This window comes from Eschrichtius robustus, chromosome 21, assembly GCF_028021215.1.
Source record: "Eschrichtius robustus isolate mEscRob2 chromosome 21, mEscRob2.pri, whole genome shotgun sequence".
NCBI lineage: Eukaryota > Metazoa > Chordata > Mammalia > Artiodactyla > Eschrichtiidae > Eschrichtius > Eschrichtius robustus.
The window spans coordinates 366,328-388,301 of NC_090844.1; the positions used below are offsets into that span (position 1 = coordinate 366,328).

General features: G+C 36.5%; 1 protein-coding gene across 6 annotated transcripts in view; it reads right to left on the bottom strand.

Moving 5' to 3' along the window:
* TENM3 (teneurin transmembrane protein 3) overlaps positions 1-21,974 on the bottom strand; it is a 311,183-nt gene that overhangs the window by 169,157 nt on the left and 120,052 nt on the right. For all 6 annotated transcript variants that reach the window (XM_068532312.1, XM_068532313.1, XM_068532307.1 and 3 more), the window contains one exon: positions 7,112-7,349. The gene's annotated coding sequence lies outside the window, so the exon portion shown is untranslated. Of the gene's footprint in view, positions 1-7,111; positions 7,350-21,974 lie in introns of those variants that run through there.

The following is a 21,974-nucleotide window of genomic DNA, read 5'->3' on the forward strand; positions in this document are numbered from 1 at the left end:
TGAGATGCTAAGAAATCATAAAGAGGGTCTTAGCAGAATCAGAGGGGTTATCAAATAGAATTTATTAAACTTAGTTGGCTAATTGCATGTTCAAGAATTTAATCTTAATGGGCTAAGAAGAAAGGGTTCTGAGAATGGTGTAATAGGACACACTCACGTTTGCAATTAAAGGAGAAAGAAATAAAACAGGCACAAGAATGTCAAGGCAAAATGAAGAAACGCAGGAAAAGAAAAGCAATTGTCTTTGGCAGGGTATATATTAATTGGTGATGAAACCAGAGGATGAAATTTTAGAGAGAAACACATAGTTTTAAAATTGGACAATAAATTCTAGGAAAGGATAAAATCAACATGTAGTAATGATGTTAAGTAAAGACAACACACACAAACACACACACACACACAAAATCAAGGGAAGAGGATTGAAACATATTTTCACAGACAACATTAGTGAAGAGTAAAAGAATTTTTAAAAACTTCCAAAAACAGTTGCCGAGGAAGAAGAGAGGTGTCTTAAAATGAATAGGTCATATCCAGAAAAAGATTATGATTAAATCACAGTCATTAGCTATGACCAGAGTAATGGCACAGATGACCTTTTACTCTGATCACGTTCAGAGAAGTGACCAGAAATGTGTTAGGAGTAATTAAGAATTCATTACTCTAGGTATATGGAAATTCAGGTTATCATATATGAATATTTTATACAGATTGCTGCTTATCCAAAACCAAACATTATCAGAGTATACAGTACTTGCAACTGGTTGGAATTATGCTTTCAAAAATCATCTAAGGCCTACAGCAAATGATTAATGCATACTTTCTTGGTATCTTAATTGCTATTAAAAAAAACTGGTTCACCTCAGTTAAACAAAATAACACTCCTACTCTTTTGTACAGTAACTTCATCATACTCAAAAGATACCTAAAGCTTTAAAAACCTTAAATATAACTGGGGTCTAACTTCTGACTGATGTGAAGACAATGCATCTATCAAGGCTTTTATGGATTCATTCCAAACATTTATTACTTTAGTTAACTAAATGTTTCAGGGATATGAATAGTTGCCTTTCATTATAATTTGAAGATTTTTTTTTTTTCTTCTCAAGAACAAAATTAACAGACTTGCAAAAATTCATGTACTTTTTGTTGAATGACAGGAATAGTGAAAAAAAAAAAAAAAACCAAGAGATTTTATTCTGGTAAAACTATGGTTAAGGCTTGGACTACCTAACTCATAAAGATAAATTAGACATAATTATTCCTGTTAAGACAAATATGTTCTTCATTCCTGGAGAGAAGAGAGCTACTTAATAATAAAAGATATTCGTTCGGCTGTTAACCAGTTGGGTTATCTTATCCTATGCAATGGTTGTTATTACTATTATTACTGTTTGGTCATATTTAGAAAAAACATTTATGAAGCACCTACTGCCAGATGAGTTGTTTACATTATTTCATTTAATACAACACTATTATGAGTAGGTATTATTATTGCATTGGAAACTGACCTCAGATTTAAATAATTAAATAATTTGTAGATGACTACATAGCTAGTTTAAATGATGGATCTACAATTAAAAATCAGGTCTGACTGCAAAGCACATGTTCTTCTCATGATGCTAAACTGTGTTTATATCTCTACTAGATCTACTAGGTTTTATTCAGGAATATATATCAATATTGACTCCTGGGAATGACCTTTATTTTAGAGCTACAATCAGTCCACAGCCTACTTTCTCATTTTAATTACTGGCATGATGCCTGCTCAACAACCATACTGAGACTGTAGCATTGCAACTGGTTAGTAGCAATCTTGTATTAAAAATGATGCTTTCTTTGGCTTTCACTTAGCAATCATCTTTGAATCTTTATCTCATACTTTATTTTAGAATGAGGACTCTTTCAGTATAAGAGAATGGTTTCAGAAACCAAATTATAATGTTGCCAGAGATACATGGATCTTTGAGTAAAACCAGGATCAAAATTTATCTTTGTTTAACATTTTTAGTTAATATATGATTTACCTTTAACATTTCACATTTAAGAAATTAAATTTGAACTTTTTGGGGAAAAAAAGTCATTCAACATGCTGACTTCAGTATATGCCCCCTCCTGTTCTCTTGATACTGTGAGAAGAAAATAAAGATGACCATTTTATGTATCATTTCTAGGAGTGACACATTTTGGGGGCCAACAGAAGCTTTCTCTGTGAAGGGGTTGACAAAGGGTTAAATATTTGCTACATGTTGGCAACAGAAACTAGAAAATTTCAAAGTAGGAGTCACACCTGTATTCAACCAAGGGCTGCCTTTCCACTGCCTCTCATTTGATCTCTGTTATTATTTACCTTATATATAAAATAATTGGAACTTACCAAGTAACTTGACTCTGGGGAATAACACTTGGTAGGGTGGCCATACGCCTCTTTGCCCACAACAGCCTGAGTTTATGCCTGTAGTTCCAATGTAACTGTTCATGGTCCCCTTTCCCTCCCATATTGTCCCGGTTGATGATAAATTATATGGTTACGACAGAACACAGGCACTGAGCTAGGACTGCAGCAGCTTCTGGAATTACCCTCCTCTCATTGAGACAAAAAATTTTAAGCCACAAATTGAAACGAGTCTTAAATATAAACACCTCCTAGCAAATCCTCCTGAATCACACCATCCGTCTTCCTCTGTCTTCCTATTACTCTTACAACTGGACACATATCCCTCCACGGGCCTTTTAACAAATACCGTAAGTTATTAAAGGTGAAATATTTCAAGAGATCTGAAATCCCTTGATGTTTACTATTCATTAGTATGTAATTTTAGATGAGTTTACTGGGTTTTTTTTTTTTTTAAACAAATGGAGATGGTGAGATTCTCAAAGATTAAGAATTTCTTAGCCTAGATCCACATCTGATTTTGAAGTTTATGTTCAGTAACTTTAGCTTCTTCAGTTTTACCTCTCCTTACTGTATTTTGTGATTTTCTCTTTTCCCACAGGTGTCCTTGGGTTTCCTCAAACTATCTTTAACAAAAGGATATGGCATTACCCAGTAAACTTAAGTCAGTAGATTACCTTCACATGTATATTTTACTTATTACAGCTGTATTTTCAATTATGGAGGATCTTACTACTTACTGCCTTGCTAAAGGTAGCTGGTTATCAGCTTGTAGGTGGAGGTACAATTTTTCAACTGGGAAAGCTCTACCCTGGTAGTATGCGGCCAGGACGTGTGTGTTGCTGCCTTCTAATAGGCAAGGCTGACTCAGACCTGATTGTCTTTGCTTTTCCTTAGAACCATTTAGAGTGAAGATAAAAGAGGGGGGAAAAAAGGAGAATATCTTACTTTAGTAAATGATACTTCTGTTTAGGTATTTTTTTTTTTCTAAAGATGTAGCAATTGATCTCACATTAAAGCAGCCCAAGACATCTTGATTTGAATTAAAAATGCAATAATAAAAAGGTAATTTAATATGCAATTTCATACATTAATAATTAGCAAAGCATTGCTGAGCTACAAGGTAAAAAGCTATGGGAACATCACTAATGAACTATCAAGGCCAGAGCAGACTTCAATAAACGAGACTTTAATAAATCTTTTATTAAATAGCTACACATGAACCACTTGGTTACCATCTAATAGGTAACTACTAAGCTACGTAATTCACATATATAAATGAGCAACTTGCAGGCAATTAACTTTACAATTGCTGAAGGTCAGGCTTCTCAATGAGAGTCTCCGTACTGCACCTTTAAGTGGTGCTAGCCTGAGTCAAGTGTACACTTTTCTTCAGCTGCTCTATATTCTGGTAGCAGCTATTATTATGTACGGAAGCAGCTGAAGTATAAAATAAACAAAGGATGAGCTATAGGCTATCAGATGCCCTAAAAATGAATTATACAAAGGACAAGAAATACTGAGCTCAAAGAAAAGGAGTCTTCAGAAAAGTTCTAAGCAAGTACTGGTGTTCTGTCTAGGCCCTGATTGTTACTTTTAGGAGATGATGAGATAATAAGAATATGCTTATAAACGGCAAATGTTTGTTCGCATCTTGACGTGACTCTAGATCTGAAACTCGCTGGAGATGGGCGACCAGAGCTACTCTGTTTAGTGGGTAGAAGTGCACAGTACACAATAACATCGACAGTCTCCAGCGGCAGCAACGGCTAAATTCATTAGAGAAAGGACATACACACTTTTATGGAAGCAAGAAACTGCTGGTGGGAAAACATGCTTTTTACTAAATCAAAAGGAAAGCTACATTGAAACAGGACACATCTTTTATGTCTTCTGTACCAAGTTTAGGTGCAAATGACTTGAGATTTTCATGGATTATTACATGCCACTTGTAACCAACTATTATCAGGATATGCTGAAAGGAGAAAAGGGGAAGAGACAAAGAGAAAAAAAACAGAGATTCTTATCTACACAGAACTGAATTTCAATCTTTATAGCTTACATCCTTTAAATGACAGTTTCAGAAAAGTGACAATCAGTAAGATGAGTCTATGTATAAATAGCAATAATTGCCAAAGACGAAACTCTACACTAGATTAAAAAATAGTCAAAGGCAGACACAAGTCTGGATAAAGTTGTTAATATAGTTGAAACTGAGAATCATACTCAATAGGGAACCTTAACTAAAAAAGGAAAAATCAATGATAAGTAAGACCGGTTCTTCACCTCAAGAGTTCCAGCCAAGTGAGACTATTAAAGAAACCACAGTGGCACTATGTCAGTACAGTGTGAAATTTTCACACCTCTGCCTAGGTTGATTCACTGAGTACCTGCAAGTTGAAATGCCATTTTTTCTGATTAGTAATATTATAAGATGTGAACATTGGAAAAGGAGAAAATAAAATTATACTACAGATTGAAGAATTTTGGCATGATGCACAATTTTCAAGTTCATTATACTTTCTATATATGTGTGTGAGAGTATCAACTGATAGATTTTCTTACTATGTCAATTCATAAAACTATAAAATGTAATTCCATTGATGGTTCACTAACGGTACTGCTTTGAAATGGAATTTCAAAGGGTACGGCTTTGAAATCGCCCTGAGAGTGATTTCTTATACGGTCTGAATTTAGAGAAATCAACTACAATTTCACATATAGCTACTGTGGGTTGTACTCTAAGGAGCTACTTTCTTCCCTAACTTCCCAGCAACAAATATTCATTAGCACAATATGAGGAATAACAAGAACACACTTACCTTTCCCCCAAATTATTCCAAATATCTGCACTATAAGACATGGCTTCAAGGAATACCAACTTTCCTATCACCGGTTTTTGAGGCTTTTGCGCTAACTACCACGTCCCCTAAATTAAACACATTTCTGATGACCTAACTTGGCATATTTCATAAATATTTGTCAAAACAATTACTGTCAACTACAATGCAATTATCCATATTCAATTTGATGGCTCAACTGGAAACTTACTTTTTTCCTAATAAATTTTTTTCCAAATGACAATAGTGCATCAGTGTTGATTGTTCAGTGTGTGCTAATTAATGACACTGAGTAAATTTAGCTCTGTGCTAAGAAAAAAATCTGTGTACATGATTCTTTGTCTGTAAGTGAAGAAACCTGCTGTTTGCCTACTTCTCCTGCACTTTCTAATTTTTCCCAGAAGAGTGTTCAATATTACAAAATAAATAATAAAACCCAACTACTCTTGGCTGACACTGTAGATGAAAAGACAAGGGTTCTTTGGAAACTTCTTTTTAGATCAAGAGTAAAAGAAAAGACAGAAATATTTTTATTGTTGACAACTAACTGTGAGGACATCCTGCTTGCTCATCCTCAGGGCAGAATTGGTTTAGATCATGCAATTAATGGCAAAAAAAAAAAAAAAAAAAGCAATTTATTCATCATGAGACCCGTTTCTTCACCCAGAAGCTAATTTAAATGCTGACTTTAGCCAGGGGCTCTACAGGGCAGGTCATCCTCCCAGGAGGTGCAGAGCCCTCTGGTTTCTGGCTTTATGTGGTGATGAGTCTTTTTCTCTGAACCTATTGGAACCTTAGGGCAGGAAAGAAATAAATAGCAATAGGAGTGTTAGAGGAACTTGCTGCCAAGCTGCCAGTAGGAGACCCATGAGTTAGGACACCACAGTCTTTGCTTGTGTGATACGTGATACAAAGGAGATGCTGACTGTTGAGGTCCTGGCCAAAGGAAGAAGGTAAGATTTTCTGTACCCGGAGATATTTGAAAATGAAATGAATTAGCTCAAAATAGCTCTTACTGATCTACACTCTGGTGCGGCCTGAGATGTGCTAGAAGTCATTAAGAACCTCACTGAACACCAGTGTGTGTCAGAGAAAGAGCGCTGAGCTGGCGAAGCTTCTGGAAGTGAAGGGGTCCACAGGCCATGCTGTAGAAATGGGGCAAAATGATTTTGTACAGTCACAGATTCTCAACTGCATGGTGATGACCAGAGGATGGAAATTTCAGGAATCATAAGGAAGAATTTTCTAATAGAATTGTCTAAAAATGAATGGAAATAATGATGGAAGGAACCTTAAAGGTCCCATCTCCCTCATATTGCAAGAACTAAAATATCCTTAACAGGTGGTCCTCTGACTTGTGCTGAAGTATCATCAGTGGGAGTCCACTACGATTTTAGGATGTGATGGACAAAACGGAGTCTGTGAAAAGCAGAGATGTCTGGAACCGAGGAGATGCTCAATATAATCACTGAATCATGGGACTGAGAATCACATTTACATTTCCATCCTTTTCTCTACATGCCTGATCATCTGGAGGTAAGAAGAAAAATGGTAGCAAAGAAAAGTCTCACTGAAGCCATTTATTCTCATCTCTTGTAGGCTACAAAATGTGTGAAAAGGATAGGAAAGTTCATTGGTCCAGCAACTAAAAGAGTACCAGTCATCTGGAACTGTTTCTAGAGAAGACAAAACAGAGAGTATATAAGAATGGTAAATCTCTCTCGGTGACGGAAGGGTTGGGGACTAGTTTATCTTTCCATTTCAGATATTTAAAAAATATGGTTTGTTGACTGTTGTCAAACATGCATTCTCCATGCAGGTACGTTGTGTGGTGCTAACAATCAAATACTCTGAAAGTCTCAACTTCAAGGCTTACCTGCTTTCCAGTGGTACATTACTGCCAAGGACCCAGCTGTCCTGCAGCTGGACGGACTCGGGTGTGGTTTGCAGCTCGGCGGGCAAAGCAGCCGGCGGGGCCGGACTCTGGTTCCTTCTATTGGTCAGGGAGTTTCTGTTGAGAGAAGTGATGGATGGGTGGTGCTGTGTGACGTGCTGCTTCTGGGACGGCGGCAGAGGCTGCAGGGTGGACTGGCCTTGGTTGTTTGCAGGTTGCTCTGAAAAAAGAGATGGAAACGTTATATTTACGTGTACGTGCACATGCACATCTATACACACTATCAATTTCTTGGGGATCCACTGTAGATGAATTAGCATTAAAAACTGCATGTAAATCCATAACCTAATACATGTGCATATTGTTCTATTAAGCGGGTGTTCAGTGACATTCTCTAAGAGCAAGTTGACCCTTGATACACAAAGTTCTAATTAATATACCACAGATGGTAAAATTGCTTTTGGTTTTAATTTGTTTCAGATCTTTTTTTCATCTGGTTTTATTAACACCTACAGAAAATAGCATCTGACAGCTCCCCTAATGTGCCTTTAGATTTCAGCTTTTTTAAACAAACCAACCCTGAAATTAAATGGGTAATTTCTGTAGAACACAAAGGTTTTGGAAATGCATATAATCCCTATAATTATTTAATGGAGTTTTTTTAAGCTTTATTTAACTGCAATAAATTATTACAAGCTAGTTGCTAAACAGCAGTAGACTAGTTTAGCGCATTTCAAATAAGGCAGATCTGCACTATGATCTACTAATAGACGCTAAGTATTCTTTAGCAGAAGGTCACTCTGTGAAGCAGATGTTGTTTCATGGATATTTAACAGACTGAATCACAGCTGATTACAACGTCAGAAGACTCATATACTTAATGACCGTTACATCCATTAGAACACATGCAGAACAGATTTTCCAATTTCACAGTATGCAGTAGAACTACATTTTGGTGTAAGTCATAAGTGATCAGAGCGACTCATGCCACTATGTCAGTGGTACAAATATTTTGTTCTAAACCGGAATCATAAAGGATCTAGCAAGTTCAAAATATAAACACAACAGTGGGTTGTAACCAGGAAAAAATTCTCTAAAGCTAATAAGTCATAAGTTAAAATACGCAAATGAATGGAACATTTGAGACCCACTTCTCATTCTCATTACCTAGCTTTGGACGTGCTAGAATGCACAAATACTACATTTTAGCCAACAGACAGATGACTCCTTAATTTAATGCTAAACTTATTATGGTTCCGCGCACATGTCAATTTTTGACTAACTTCAGTTCAAAGTGCAATATAATTTTAAAGTGATGTATTAAATCATGCTATTAATATAAATGCACATATTAAAAGAGAACAGGAAACACAGGGGGTATCTTTCATCTACAGTGTGAACTCCAGCAGTGACTGTTAACACGGTCTACCATTGGAATTCTGGTTGCATGAAATGGATACATGATACGTAAGAGTTTGAATACATATTATCAAACCGCTTTACAGGGTACAACAATTAAAATTACTCCTCCCACAGTATATAATATCAGTAACACCATGTTTCCAGGGGTCTCTAATAATCCGTATCATATCATTTAACAACTAATAATTTCTTACTCTTGAAATGAGGGACAGAGATCACACCTAAATCTATGAAACAGAGTTGCTTCCTTGTACAGTCACTATTCTTGAAGATTCCCATTCTGGAAACTATAGAAATCTTACTTGGTCCATTGTTTTGGTGCTCATGAAAAATTACGGAAGTCTAATTCTCAGTTAAAGTGAAATTAGCCTTTGAAGACATGGCAGGGTTAAAATAGCACATACAGTTTTAGTCGTGTGAGAATAAAAGAAACAAAGTTTAAAATTCATGTAAGATTTATTACTCAGGAATCATTTAACTACTTAGCTTTGGTGTTCTTAGCGTCAGTGCATATGATTAGAATCTCTATAGACGTCTTTAAGGAACATTTCAAGAAGCTGTTTGTAAGATGACATATAATAAACTACAGTTGCGAGGGCCTAGACTAGGTCGGCCTCACAACAAAGACAGAAAGAAGAGAAACATTTCAAAAGGAAAAGTATTAAGACTGTGCCTAGAAAGCAGCAGATGACTCCATGTTTTTAAGTACAGCTCCATGAAAGAATGGTTTTATATTATAGATAGGTTACATAGAATAAATGATATATCAGATATTATACTATGTCGAGGGAAGAGCAGTGTCATAGAAGTCAGGGTACCAAATTTACTTCCTAACTCTGTCAGTCACCATGATAGTGAGCCTCTGTTTCTTCAACTGTAATGTGGGAAATATTGCTGGCCAAAAAGTTTATTTGGGTTTTTCATAGCATCTTATGAAAACCCAAACGAACTTTTTGGATAATCCAATACCACTGTCCCATCCAGGTATTAGTGCAATCTAAAGATTCAATGAAATGCACTCATTCATTCACTTATTCACACACTTAGTCATTCATCCCACAGGCATTTATCAAGCTTCTATGTTCTAAGGATCTGCTAAGTCAGTAACAGGTGAAAGCACTGTGTAAATGATAAAGCATTATAACTATTAAGATTGTTACTGAAACATTAAAAGATTTAAGGTCTGTTATCATCATATATTTCATTATGTTGAACTTAAGATTCTTATTCTTTTTCAGTTTTAAAAAAATTTTTATTTTTTATTGAAGTATTGTTGAGTTACAATGTTGTGTTAGTTTCTGGAAGATTCTTATTCTTAAATCAAAATATAAATCGTGGGTTAAAACCTTCCATTTAAGGTTTTGAAACTAATTAGTTTCTGCTGTTGCTTTCTCTGGATTCACTCATTCATTTAGCAAGTATTCATTAGGAACTTAAAATGTGCAAGATATCATGCAAACATCCTTCCTTTTTCCAGTTGTCTGAGGTTATTTCAGCACACCGTGTTCTGTCTGCTGGGACCTCTTTTGATTTGACTACCTAATTAGGAGGCCTACTAATAAAACAAATCCAGATAATGAAAGCTAGGTTCAATCTAAAATTTGATGGAACAGAATTAAGTGCAGAGTCTGAGCGAGATGGGGTGGATGGCCAGAAATGTAAATTCTGGCCATCACAAAAAGAAGCAAAATCCAAGGATTCGGTTGGAGGTCAATGCTAGTTCTAGAGATTCTGGCTTACAGGACGTGAGAAGTAGCTGGCGTATGTATTTATTTTTACTGACTTATTCAAGATAGATTACTTTTATAAAGTATAACAAGATAAAATAAAATTGAACATAGTCAGAGAGGAAGACAGAATAAAAGAAAACTGAAAGTGGGAAAGATAAAGCCAGATATGAGGTGAGTGGACAAAATGCCTGTTGTATATAGTTCTACACATTTTTAGAGTAGGGTACAAATCTGGCTCTAAATTACCTTGTTGCAAAGAGGGAAAAGAGGGAAACATGACCAGTTACATGATTTGAAGTGTTCTTAAGATCAAAAAGTTTGCTTAAGAAAAGTACTGAGAATAGAACATTCTCTTTTCACCTCATAGGAAGACAGATGAATATCCAGGGAAGTTTTATGACCAAGGTTCAAAGTGGGCACAAGGAAACAGAGAACAGGGTTTGGACTTGGAGACCAGCACTTAGAATCTAATATAGGTGGGCAGATCCACCCAAGAACAACCAAAACATCAACTGTAGCCTTTGCTTTAAGCTAATCCACTGATACAGGCTTTGCATAGGCTTGAGAAAAAGTTTCAATGAGACCTCACAGACCTCACCAAGTTCAGTGTTCCTGAAACATAGCTCTGAACATGTCATTTTATTCCTGGAAAACTCCAAAGGCGTTTTGCCTATAAAGCATAAAGTGAACTCTAAAGGTGAATGTGATACTTGTTCACGATATCTTTGCAAACGTTACCCCCATGAATCTCTTGATGTATCCCTGTTCTAGTCAAGCTTGCTGTACACACTATATCTCCACCACAGCTTTCCACTTCTGTGTAGTGGCTTCTATTTGAAAGACATGTTCCTCCAACTTTCTATATCCAAACCCTGTGTATGTCAAGCTCTAAGAATGATGACACCCCTTCTGTTTTCTTCAAGTAGAAATCAGTTATTTCTCCTGAGTCTTCTTAGAGTCTTTTATCTTTCTTCTCTTTTTCTTTTTTAAAATAAATGTATTTATCTTATTTTATTTATTTTTGGCTGTGTTGGGTCTTTGTTGCTGTGTGCAGGCTTTCTCTAGTTGCGGTTGCGGTGCGCGGGCTTCTCACCGCGGTGGCTTCTCTTGTTGCGGAGCACAGGCTCTAGGCGTGCGGGCTTCAGTAGTTGTGGTTCACGGGCTCAGTAGTTGTGGCGCACGGGCTTAGTTGCTCTGCAGCGTGTGGGATCTTCCTGGACCAGGGCTCGAACCCGTGTCCCTGCATTGGCAGGCGAATTCTTAACCACTGCTTCACCAGGGAAGTCCCTTTTATCTTTCTTTTCCATGGCTCTTTTCACTTTTCCCTCTGTATTATACTACTTTTATAGGTTTCATGTCCCCTGTTAGACTCTCTGTGGAGAGTCACCTTGGAACCCCTAAGGACCACACGATGACAGATACTCAATAAATATTTGTTGAATGAATGACTATTGGTGAAGAAGTCAATGAAGGGAGAGTTGAAGTAAAAAGTGGGGCCCGCTCATATTGCCTTTTCTTTTCTTTTACTGAAATATAGTTGATTTACAATGTTGTGTTAGTTTCAGGTGTACAGCAAAGTGGTTCAGTTACACATCCGTATTGCCTTTAATTGTAAGGTAATTTGCAAACGTGTCTTATTTCCCCAACTAAATTCTTAGATCCTGAAAGGCCGGGACTCTTACTTAAAGCTCTCTGGATTTTTCAGTGCCTTCACTAAGCCTTGTGCTTCGAAGACGCCTAAAAATATGCTGAATGATTGGTGATATTTAGGAAATAACAGGACCTTGGGAGGGGGGTGTCATCTCGTCCAGGCAGGTACCATGTGACTCACTACAGAAACTGGTTTTTTCAGAATATTTCTTTTGAATCATGGCAGATGTTCCAATATTTAAAATCTACCTTTTAAGATGTGTGAATAATGGAGAGATTACCTAAAATATATAAGAATATATAAGATATAAATATATAAGATATGAAACAATACATAAAATATGTATTCTCATTTGCCAAGTATAGTATGTTTTCCTTATATTTTAAAGCTTATGATTAAAAATCCTCCAAATTAGATATTTTAGAAAAGATGTAGGTTATTTTTTCCATAGTCTTCCCTACTTTTTTTAAAAAAAATTAAATTCTTGGCACTATGCCTACTAGAAATTACACACTGTACCTCACTAGTGCTGTTTCTTTCAGCCTATCTTTCTTTGTTCAAATGCCTACTGCTCATATAACTTTCATGACAGCCTGACAGTTGCTTGTTTTTATTTGATAAACTGGACACAAACGATAGCAGCTATCTGTTCAAATTCACATTAATAAACATTAGATAGACTCGACTTTGCTCATTTTGCTCAGCTCTCTGCCACCAAAGAAGTTAGCTCTTCGACAGAACATTGAAGGCCATCCCATTAAACCTATCAGCTGGGGGTAAGAGCCTGGATCGTAAGGTACACAGTAAGGTGTGCCGCCTACTAGACCACAAAAAGCTATTTGACAATGCAGTAGATTCCAGTTTAATCAAATTATAAAACCCAATTCCAAGCAAATGAAGGCATATTCACTGAGCTCCACAGGGGGAAGAAAAGAAACTTTTGACCACTTTCCTGGATATCAACTCTGCTGTATGAAGCAGTGAGGCGGAGGGGCCGTAGAGGCAAATGACAATAAACATGGGAGACTTATTTTTCATGGGGTGTTCTCTTGAATAAGTTACATATCTCTCTGGGCTTCATTTATTTTATAGTGCTTATTTAAAGGAATCTAAAAAATACAGGGCCTGACATACAGTAAGTGCTAAAGGTAACTTATTAAGCTGGAAGAAATAGGCAGCTTCAGGGCAGAACATCATGAGGGAAAACAAAGTAACTCAAGAGCCTTGTCCACAAGAAGTAAGAACACAGGATCCAATATCTCTGAAGAGGAAACGTTTTTCCTTTCACAGGCAACAAAGCAAGAATCGGAAATATCACAGGCATCAAAAATAAACTACTGTCTTGGCAGTTCCCAGAGAAGAGGGAATCTGATCTCTTAGTCATGAAGTTCAGCGGAGCCTCTTTTTCCATCTACTATAACCACAGAATCATGCCAAGAATTTGAAAAAAAAAAAAAAAAAAGAACATCTTTTTTATTTTTTTTTAACCTAACTGGGCATATTTGCTGGTTTGAATTTTTTTTTTTTTTTTTTTAATTAAAAGCCACTACAGGCAGCTTCCGGACAGCTAGGTGCAATTCAGCCCAGCTCTCTCTGGTTCACAGCCTTGGGCTGCGGTCTTCGGGGGCCACAGTGGAAAGGGACTTTCAAACAGGGAAGTGGGGAGACAAAATAATAGCTGCTGGGAGATACAAATACCTTTGTGTGGGTGTATATCCACATGTGCACATGTGCCCTTTAAGGCTTTGGCGGGCTGGCTACAAATGTCCCCAGGGAAGAAACACTCTATTCTGGAAGGGAGATAGAAGGCTAGGGGCTGATGGCTGTGCCGCTTTAAGATAACTGTTCGCAGTTTGAGTGGAGTCGGCTAACAGAAGACAAATGGGTGATGGAAGAAGGAGGGCTGGAGAGAGGGAGGTGGAGGGAGGGGGAGGGAGGGAGCAGGGAGATGAAGGACAGGGGATGAGGTGGGGGAAGGGAAGAGAGCCACCGAAGAACAGAAACGTTTTCAACTTGACCGACTACTAGAGAACCGGAGAAGCATTCTTCTTCCTGGGGCTTGAGAACTCTTGGATACCGAAGACAGCGAGTTGAATGTATGAATAAACCCTGGTTCTGGCCCCCCCAGGAATTTACAAGATACGCAGACCGCGTTGAACTAGACAAACATTTAGAAGGAGCCACACCCGTTTACTGGGGATGAGCAATGCTGGGGTTAAAGCCTTTGTTCCTCTACCACCAAATTCATTCATTCTCACTTTACTTCCTGGCTGTATCTTTACCTTCTCCCACCTGTCTCAAGCAAAACTGAAGTTTTCTGCAAAACTGACCTCTTTCGTAAAACAGGTCACCAAAACAAAACCTGTAAAACACTTTGCTGTTGTATATTTTATTACCATATTAATCCATCCATGTTACTGCAAATGGCAATATTTCATTCTTTTTGAAGGCTTAGTAATATTCCCTTGTAGATATATACAACGTCTTCTTAAGCCAATCGTCTGTCAATGGGCACTTAGGCTGTTTCCATGTCTTGGCTGTTGTAAACAGTGCGGCTAGTGACCAGAGCTTGGAGTGGATGCTCCAAGTATACAAGGACCGAATCATCGTGAGCTTTTGCGTTTGAAAATCCCAATGTAATTCTTAGATTTAGCTTAATCTTTTGCTCCATTATCAACTAACTCAGTGGCCTTACAGAAGTTGCTTTTCCTTGATTTTCTAATGGTAAATTTTTCTAATGGTAAAAATGGTAAACACCTCCTTCATCTGGCTACGTTTCAGGAGCTACTAGGAAAGGCATATTACAAATACAAAGTATTTTATGACACTGAAAATAGTACATTACATTAAAAATATCTCCTTTGCTCAGAAAATATCATATACATTGCAGACATTTAGTTGACATTACATCCCTACGGAGAAAAAAATTAAGTAGCAAGAATTTTCCTCATAAATGGGAAAAATCTGAGTCAAGAAAATATGTGTACTTAGTCATACCACAACTCAGTGGAGCCCAAATTGAACGAAAACAGTTACATATTCAAGGCGCTTTCTTCTCCTCTCCTTTCTCACCCCCATCCTCCATACTATAATAAAAAGATAAGAAATGGTATAATGGAAATTAGAGAAGAGAGACCTCACCTCCCTCAGAAATCCACTTTCACATAAACTTGCTCCTCTGGTTCATTGTTTTATCTAGCGATTCTCACACAAGCTAAGTATTTGAAAGTGAATTGTCCATTTACATAACTCTGCAAGCCTTTGGTTAAAATATGGCACTGTGTAAAAACTGCCACCACAGTTTATCTGTCACTTAAACATTTCTGACAGTTGCACACAAATCAAATGAAAATTTAAAATGTGCTTTAAAAACCATAAAATACTATATACGTAAACAACAGTTCTAATCACCGTTATCACCAGACTACTGATTGTAAGGCTATTTATATAAAGATATTTGAGTATGAAAAACCTTGAAGATAAACAAGAAGATGTAAAAGGAAGATTTGTACTGGCCAGAAGGCATTATTTAATCAGCACAGATGAACTGATTTACTGTACTTACTGAGTTAGTGAGAATTTGGTTCTGTTTCTTTAGGGTCATTCCTTGAAATGAGGATTAGAAGAAATCATCAAGGTCTGAGTCTTTTCAACCTTTGCATTCTTTTTTCTTTGAAAGTCCATTGTACTTTCTATTTCAAGCAATGTGGCAACCTAGATTAGCTGCCAACTCCCTTGCTATGAAATATCCAGAATTGCTGGGTAAAATATAATAAATACCTTTTGGATGAATTCATTTAGTGTATCTATTGTCTAACATTTGCCAGGCTCTGTTCCAGGCATTGAGGATACAGCAGTGAACAAAACAGCCAACAATCTTAGCCCACCAGTGGAACGTGAACTTTAGATTAATATAACTGAATTAGAAAGAAAGGATGGGCCAGAAACACAGGGGAGAGAAAAACTGTTGAGTGCACATGAGCCAACACTGTAGCTTCTCCGGGGAGACCTGCCAGTCTCTGTAACATTTCAATGCACAAGCAAGAGTCAAGAATTCATGCCTCAGCTGTTACTGAGACCCCTACATACAGCCTGGACACTTAAAGTGCTGTACCCTCAGCCTAAGAGTAGACTTAAAACCCTTCTCATTGCAGAAAGACAACAAGGAATCTTGCTGTGCTGTCTTGAACCTGGATGAGGAAGAAAACAACTCGTAAAAATTTCAGCCGGTGGCCTGGGCTTCTCTGGAGTCGGAGTATGAAGTTGAAACTTTTACTATCAACACAGTTCTCGGACCCCCAAGCCGAGAACTTAATATTAAAAGTGGTGCTCGTCGGCAACGATACCCCCCTCTCCCCAAGGACCCAGAAGAAGCAAATGCAAAACTTGTTTAGAAGAGTATTCTCTCAACTCAAGTCACAAAGGATTTCCACAGATAAAACCCTACTTCCAATGAATTTACAGTCTAAAATTACAAAACTTCAGAGAAAACGTCTACCTTGAGTCAAAATCTACAGACAAAACAAAAAGCAAAAATTTATCTCCCTGAACTTCAGATAATATGGCCATCAGATAAAACAATAAGTATGTTTAGAATGATTACAGATTTAAAGGAGATTAGGAACACGAGAATAAGAGACCGTGAAAAAAGAAGGAGCGGTTACAAAAAAAGGTAGAATGTGTGTGTATGCAGACACTGAAGTTAGAAACTTACTGGGTGGTTCAAACAATACATTAAATACAACTGTAGAGAGTACCAGTGAGTTGGAAAAGAGATCTGGGAAAATCACTCAGATGGCATCAGAAAGATCAAGACTGCTTAAATATGAAAGAGTAATTCAAAGACAAAAAAAGACAGAATGAAAGAAAGCTCAATATATATTCAGTGAGAGTTCCAGAAGGCAAGAAAAGAGTTTTCTTTGGAGCTATTTAAACATCTTTCTACAAAGTTCCTAATACCACACTGATGGCTGTCAAATTATAGAGAATGTAAATTTATTCATCTCTTTTTCATGTCATATGAATTATCTCTGCTATTCTCTTTTTTGTTACTGTCAAGCACCCTAACCTACTTTAGTGGGTGGAAGCAAATGGAAATGGCTATCTTCTGCTTGTTAAAGTAGTTCCTCTCTCAATATACTTAACGCCAATAATGCCACAGACACATTATCCTCTACGAATTCTTAGTTTTCATAACCATTTTTTTTTTAGAGAAACATACATGAAACTTACATATGCATAGAAAAATGGATCTAAATACCTTTCGAATGTCTCAGTATATGTTTCAGGATATTCTTCTACCCATTTAAAAATATTTTACCTGAGAGAGTAAGCAAAAAAGGAAAAATCTGTCCCAATCTTGACAAGGAAGAACTGCTGACACACAATCAATAGATGCTTTTCTCTCCTCTCTGATTTCCTAATGGGCATCTGATTTTAGTGCAATTAAATTTTACTGACTTGAAATGGAGTATATGGTATGATATAAATAAAGCACATTTTGGAATATGGATAAGAATAGGCTGGAAGGCAACTAAAAGCTATTACTATGTGATAAGTGGCTTATAAAGAATAAGAAAAGCGAATTGAATATTCCAAATAATGCAGGATTTGTTATGCTTTTCGGATAACATATTCTTTATCACAAAGAAAATGTCTGGTATAGAAGAAAAAGTACTAGAAAAGGAAACAGGAGACGTAGGGTTGAGTACTTGCTTTATCTGACTAAACATAACCACATACAAACCAACTAACTTCTGAGCCTCAGTTTTTCTCCTCCTCAAAGAATGGTGCTGGTGGCGGGGAGGATGGGTCATGCAGTGAATTCTAAAGCTTTTGGATTTATTTCAGGCACTATACAATATTTTCTTGAAACATATTAGTGTATGTTATAAACATTAAAAATTTAAGGTAATTTAAAAACCTTATCATAGTATCTTAAGTTATACACGTAAAACATTTAAGGGACATATAGTAAAAAAAATTACTTCACTTCAAATGTAAACATGAAAACTCTACCATATTAATTCTTATCATAAATACCGTATTATCTTATGTTATAAATACTGAAAATAATTTTTTTATTTTCTAAATAAAACACTCTGTTACCTTATGTTGTAACTAGTAACATCTTAAGGTACGTATAATAAAAATCATTTTGTACCAAATTTCAATTTACTTCAGATTTCAACGTTAAAACTGCTTGTGAAGACAGCTATGTAAAAAGCCAGAATGGAACTTTCAAGCTTAAATAAAACTGACCTGTTTTTGAAAAGTTATGATGACAATTATAATACATTTTAAAAATTACAGCTAATTAATCAATTATAGGAAAAAGATTCAGCCTACTTTATCTGAACCTTTTTCTAATTTTTATTTTTTAAACTATTTCCAGAAGTATAGGAAAAATAAGTGACTAGAGAATACACAGAAAGTACCCAGCAACCCTGTTGATCTGGTTTCCCCCCCCCCATATATTAACTTTGCCACTGATCTTTTTTCTTAGCATATTATTTGATATCATATTTGTTATCTGGCAGTTTATTGAGTCCATATTGTCTGTCGATGTCTTACATAGAAATAGAATCAAATTTTTAGTTTCCTTCCAATCATAGTATGGCCTCTAAGCAGAGATGTGTGTTATCACAAACATTAAACATTACCTCGATGCAACATGGACGGAATGGAACCCACTGAATCCTTCCCATTCTCGGCATTTGCAACGAGGGTGATCTGTTAAGTGGAAACCATGCTATGATGCTCTTTGATTAAAAAGGAAATAGAGTCATAGTTTAAGCTGACATATGCATACTTGCTGAATTCCCTTCTCTGTCATTATTAATTTGGGGATAAAGTGTGTGTGTGTGTGTGTGTGTGTGTGTGTGCGTGTGTGTGCATGCATAACACTAAAAGCCTCTTCCCAATAAATATCTTTCTGCTGCTTTAATGACTGAGCCCCAATGGAGAGCAGGATGGTACAGTGAAAAGAATACTAAATCTGGGAGATATTATGAAAACCAGTACCAAAATGAGATCATGCATAGGAAAGTGTTCCATAAACTGCAAAGTGAGGCGCTTTTATTGTTTGGGAGATCAGCGATATGTATCTTCTGAGGCTTTGCTGCACCTTTTAAAATAGTGAGCATGATTTGTTCAGGCTGGAAGCCTGCGTCTTTCTATAGGATGCTAATTGCCTCTAGAAGCCTTCTTCCTCTCAAAATAGAGGTTGAAAAAGAAGCTGGTGACTGAGATACCCTCTCACAGATCTTCTGCTCTTTTATTTCATGAGTCTACAGATTTTTTAGTGCCAGTTGATTAAAATTTTCCATAGAAGAGGTAAATACGCAATAGATTTACGGCAGAGAAGAATAAGAAAGACCTGGAGTACTAGTCTGCCCGTGCTGCCATAACGAAATACTGCACATGGGGTGACCTCAGCAACGGGAATTGACTTTCTCACGGTTCTAGAGGCGAGAAGTCCCAGATCGAGGTCCAGTGGAGCCGTTTTCCTGGCTCGCAGGAAGAGAGCCCTCCTGTGTCCTCACAGGGCTGGACAGAGAGCTCTCTGGTGGCTGTTCTCATCTGAGCACTAATCCTATCAGATCAAGCCTCAGCCTTACCATCTCATTTAACCTTAATTACTTCGTTAGAGGGCCTATCTCCAAATACAGGTATTGGGGGGGGGGGGCTTAGGGTTGGGGAAGTACGAATTTGGGGGTAGGGCAGGACACGAACATTCGGTCCCTCACAACTGGGTTCAAGCTCCCTGTCTGAAATTTAGTAACTGTGCAACTCTGAGCAGACCAATTTCATGTTCCAAATTCTCTGATTCCTCATCTGTAAAATGGGGGTAAAATGTGGGGATTAGAAGAGATAATGTATATTAAAGGATTTTTATAAACTATGATGTGCTATTTTAATGTAAGGTCTTAATTTCCAGACTTTTCCCATTTATTCAAATAAAGCAATAAAATTTTTTTTATCCTTTTTTTTTTAAGCCAGAGAAGATGTTTATGTGTTAGTATGCCCATAAGATAATTTCCTTCTACAGGGATGTCTTTAAAGACATTCTCTTCTCATTTCTAAATTTATAAAGGCAAATATACACCTAATTATTTTTCTACAGTGTCTCTTAGTATCATTCAACTAGAGTGTTTTCTTAGGATAACGTATCACTAGCATAAAAGATGGAAAGAAACATACATTATTAGAGAAATTATTCCCTGTATTTGCAGGGCGGCTGGCTAAAATGTATTTCGATCCTGTAGACTGAACTCATACTTTAAGTACTGAATTGTATTCTTTGCATTTAAAGCAACACACTAGGAAATAATGTTCTCACGGAAACATGTGAAAATGTAAAGATGAATGAAACAACTTTATGTTTTATGGCATTTACTTTGAAAATCTGATTAAGATAGATGTCTTTAGCTCATAATTCTTCAATGTCACATTGTCAGAGTTCCCATCAGCAAGATGTTTTAAAGGCTTTCGATTAATATTGCATGCCAGAACTGAAATTACATCCTTTGTCGTTTAGTTCTTAATGGTGCAAGTGATATCTATCAAGTAGTGTTATATGAAGCGTGTGTGATTTTTATTGCAGGCTGTTTTCACAAATCTTTTTCAGGTTTCACAAAGACTGCTTGGGGTTTACAATAAACATGTCCTTCTGTTGAACATCATACTGATTCTTAAAAGAGAGGTGAAACTTGGATTATTAGAATTTACTTATCGATAAAAAAACTTCTACTTGGATCTGCTGTATTGCCATTTGCAAGTAGTCTTGAATATATCTGCTTTTACCCAAATCTTTTAGTAAATCACTGTTATAATATATGCAAAATATGTGTCAAATACACATAGCTCACAAAGCCTTCATCAGTAAGCAAGCACATTACCTGCCTAGTAAGGAAAACACAGTTGGACGTGGCTACAGTTTACACTAACTGTTGACTGTTGACTGGGATTGTGCTGCAAAAGTATATGTTTTATTTTTTAAAATATAATTATTAATTTATTTTTAAAGAGGAATCTAGGGTCCTGAAAAATAATTTCAAAATTTCTGCAACTCAAGCACATCAAAGACAAGTCAATTTCATTTATTAAACACCCAGACTCATGAAAGAATCTTACTTATATATAGATTAGAAAGATACAGGTAAAAAAAAATTCTTATATTGATATTTTATATATATATATATATATATATATATATATTTTTTTTTTTTTTTTTTTTTTGCTTTGAACACAAGCCAACATATTTTGATCCTGGCTCTATCATTAACACATTCTACTCCTTCAGTCTTGGTTCCCTTTACCTATAAAATTAAGGGGTAGATTATGATTTCTAAGGTCTTTTTTCCAATTTAAAAAAAGTTCTAAAATCCTATAGTGTTTTAAGTGTGTGTGTGTATGTGTGTGTGTGTACATATATACACACACAGTTTAAAGCTTTGGTTGCTAAAGTCTCAAATGCTGTTATGCCTTGTCACGTTGAGTTTTACAAAATACAAATCTTCTCAAGATAAAACAAGTGATCAAAAACATTACAAAGGACAACAGCAAGGGGCTTATTCTGGGATGTGTCTCCCTTGGGCAGTATCTACATAGTTGATGTAAGAGAAATCTGGCTACATCTCTCCTGAGTGAGCTGTGGTCTTTAGGGACCTCACAGACATGGCTTTTGCCAACTATATGTCTATTATAAAGGAGAATAAAAATATTAACATTAAGATCGACATTCTTATTCAGCAGTGCCCAGCACATTCATCTTGTTTGGATAACTGTATGTTTAAAATTAGAGTCTCCTTACCAGGTTCTAGACATTAGGGAATAACGCACATGTAGAAAAGGGTTTTCGAATTCTAATTCCCCATATGGCAGATCACTGCACTTCTCATTAATTCTATAAGGAAGAGCTTGCCTTTTCTACTATGTTTACTTGAATTTTTTCTACCGTATGTGGTTGACTGAAGGAATGGCAATAGTTCACTTTAAAAACATTCTCTCCATTAGCTAGGATCGATTTTTTTAAAGCATT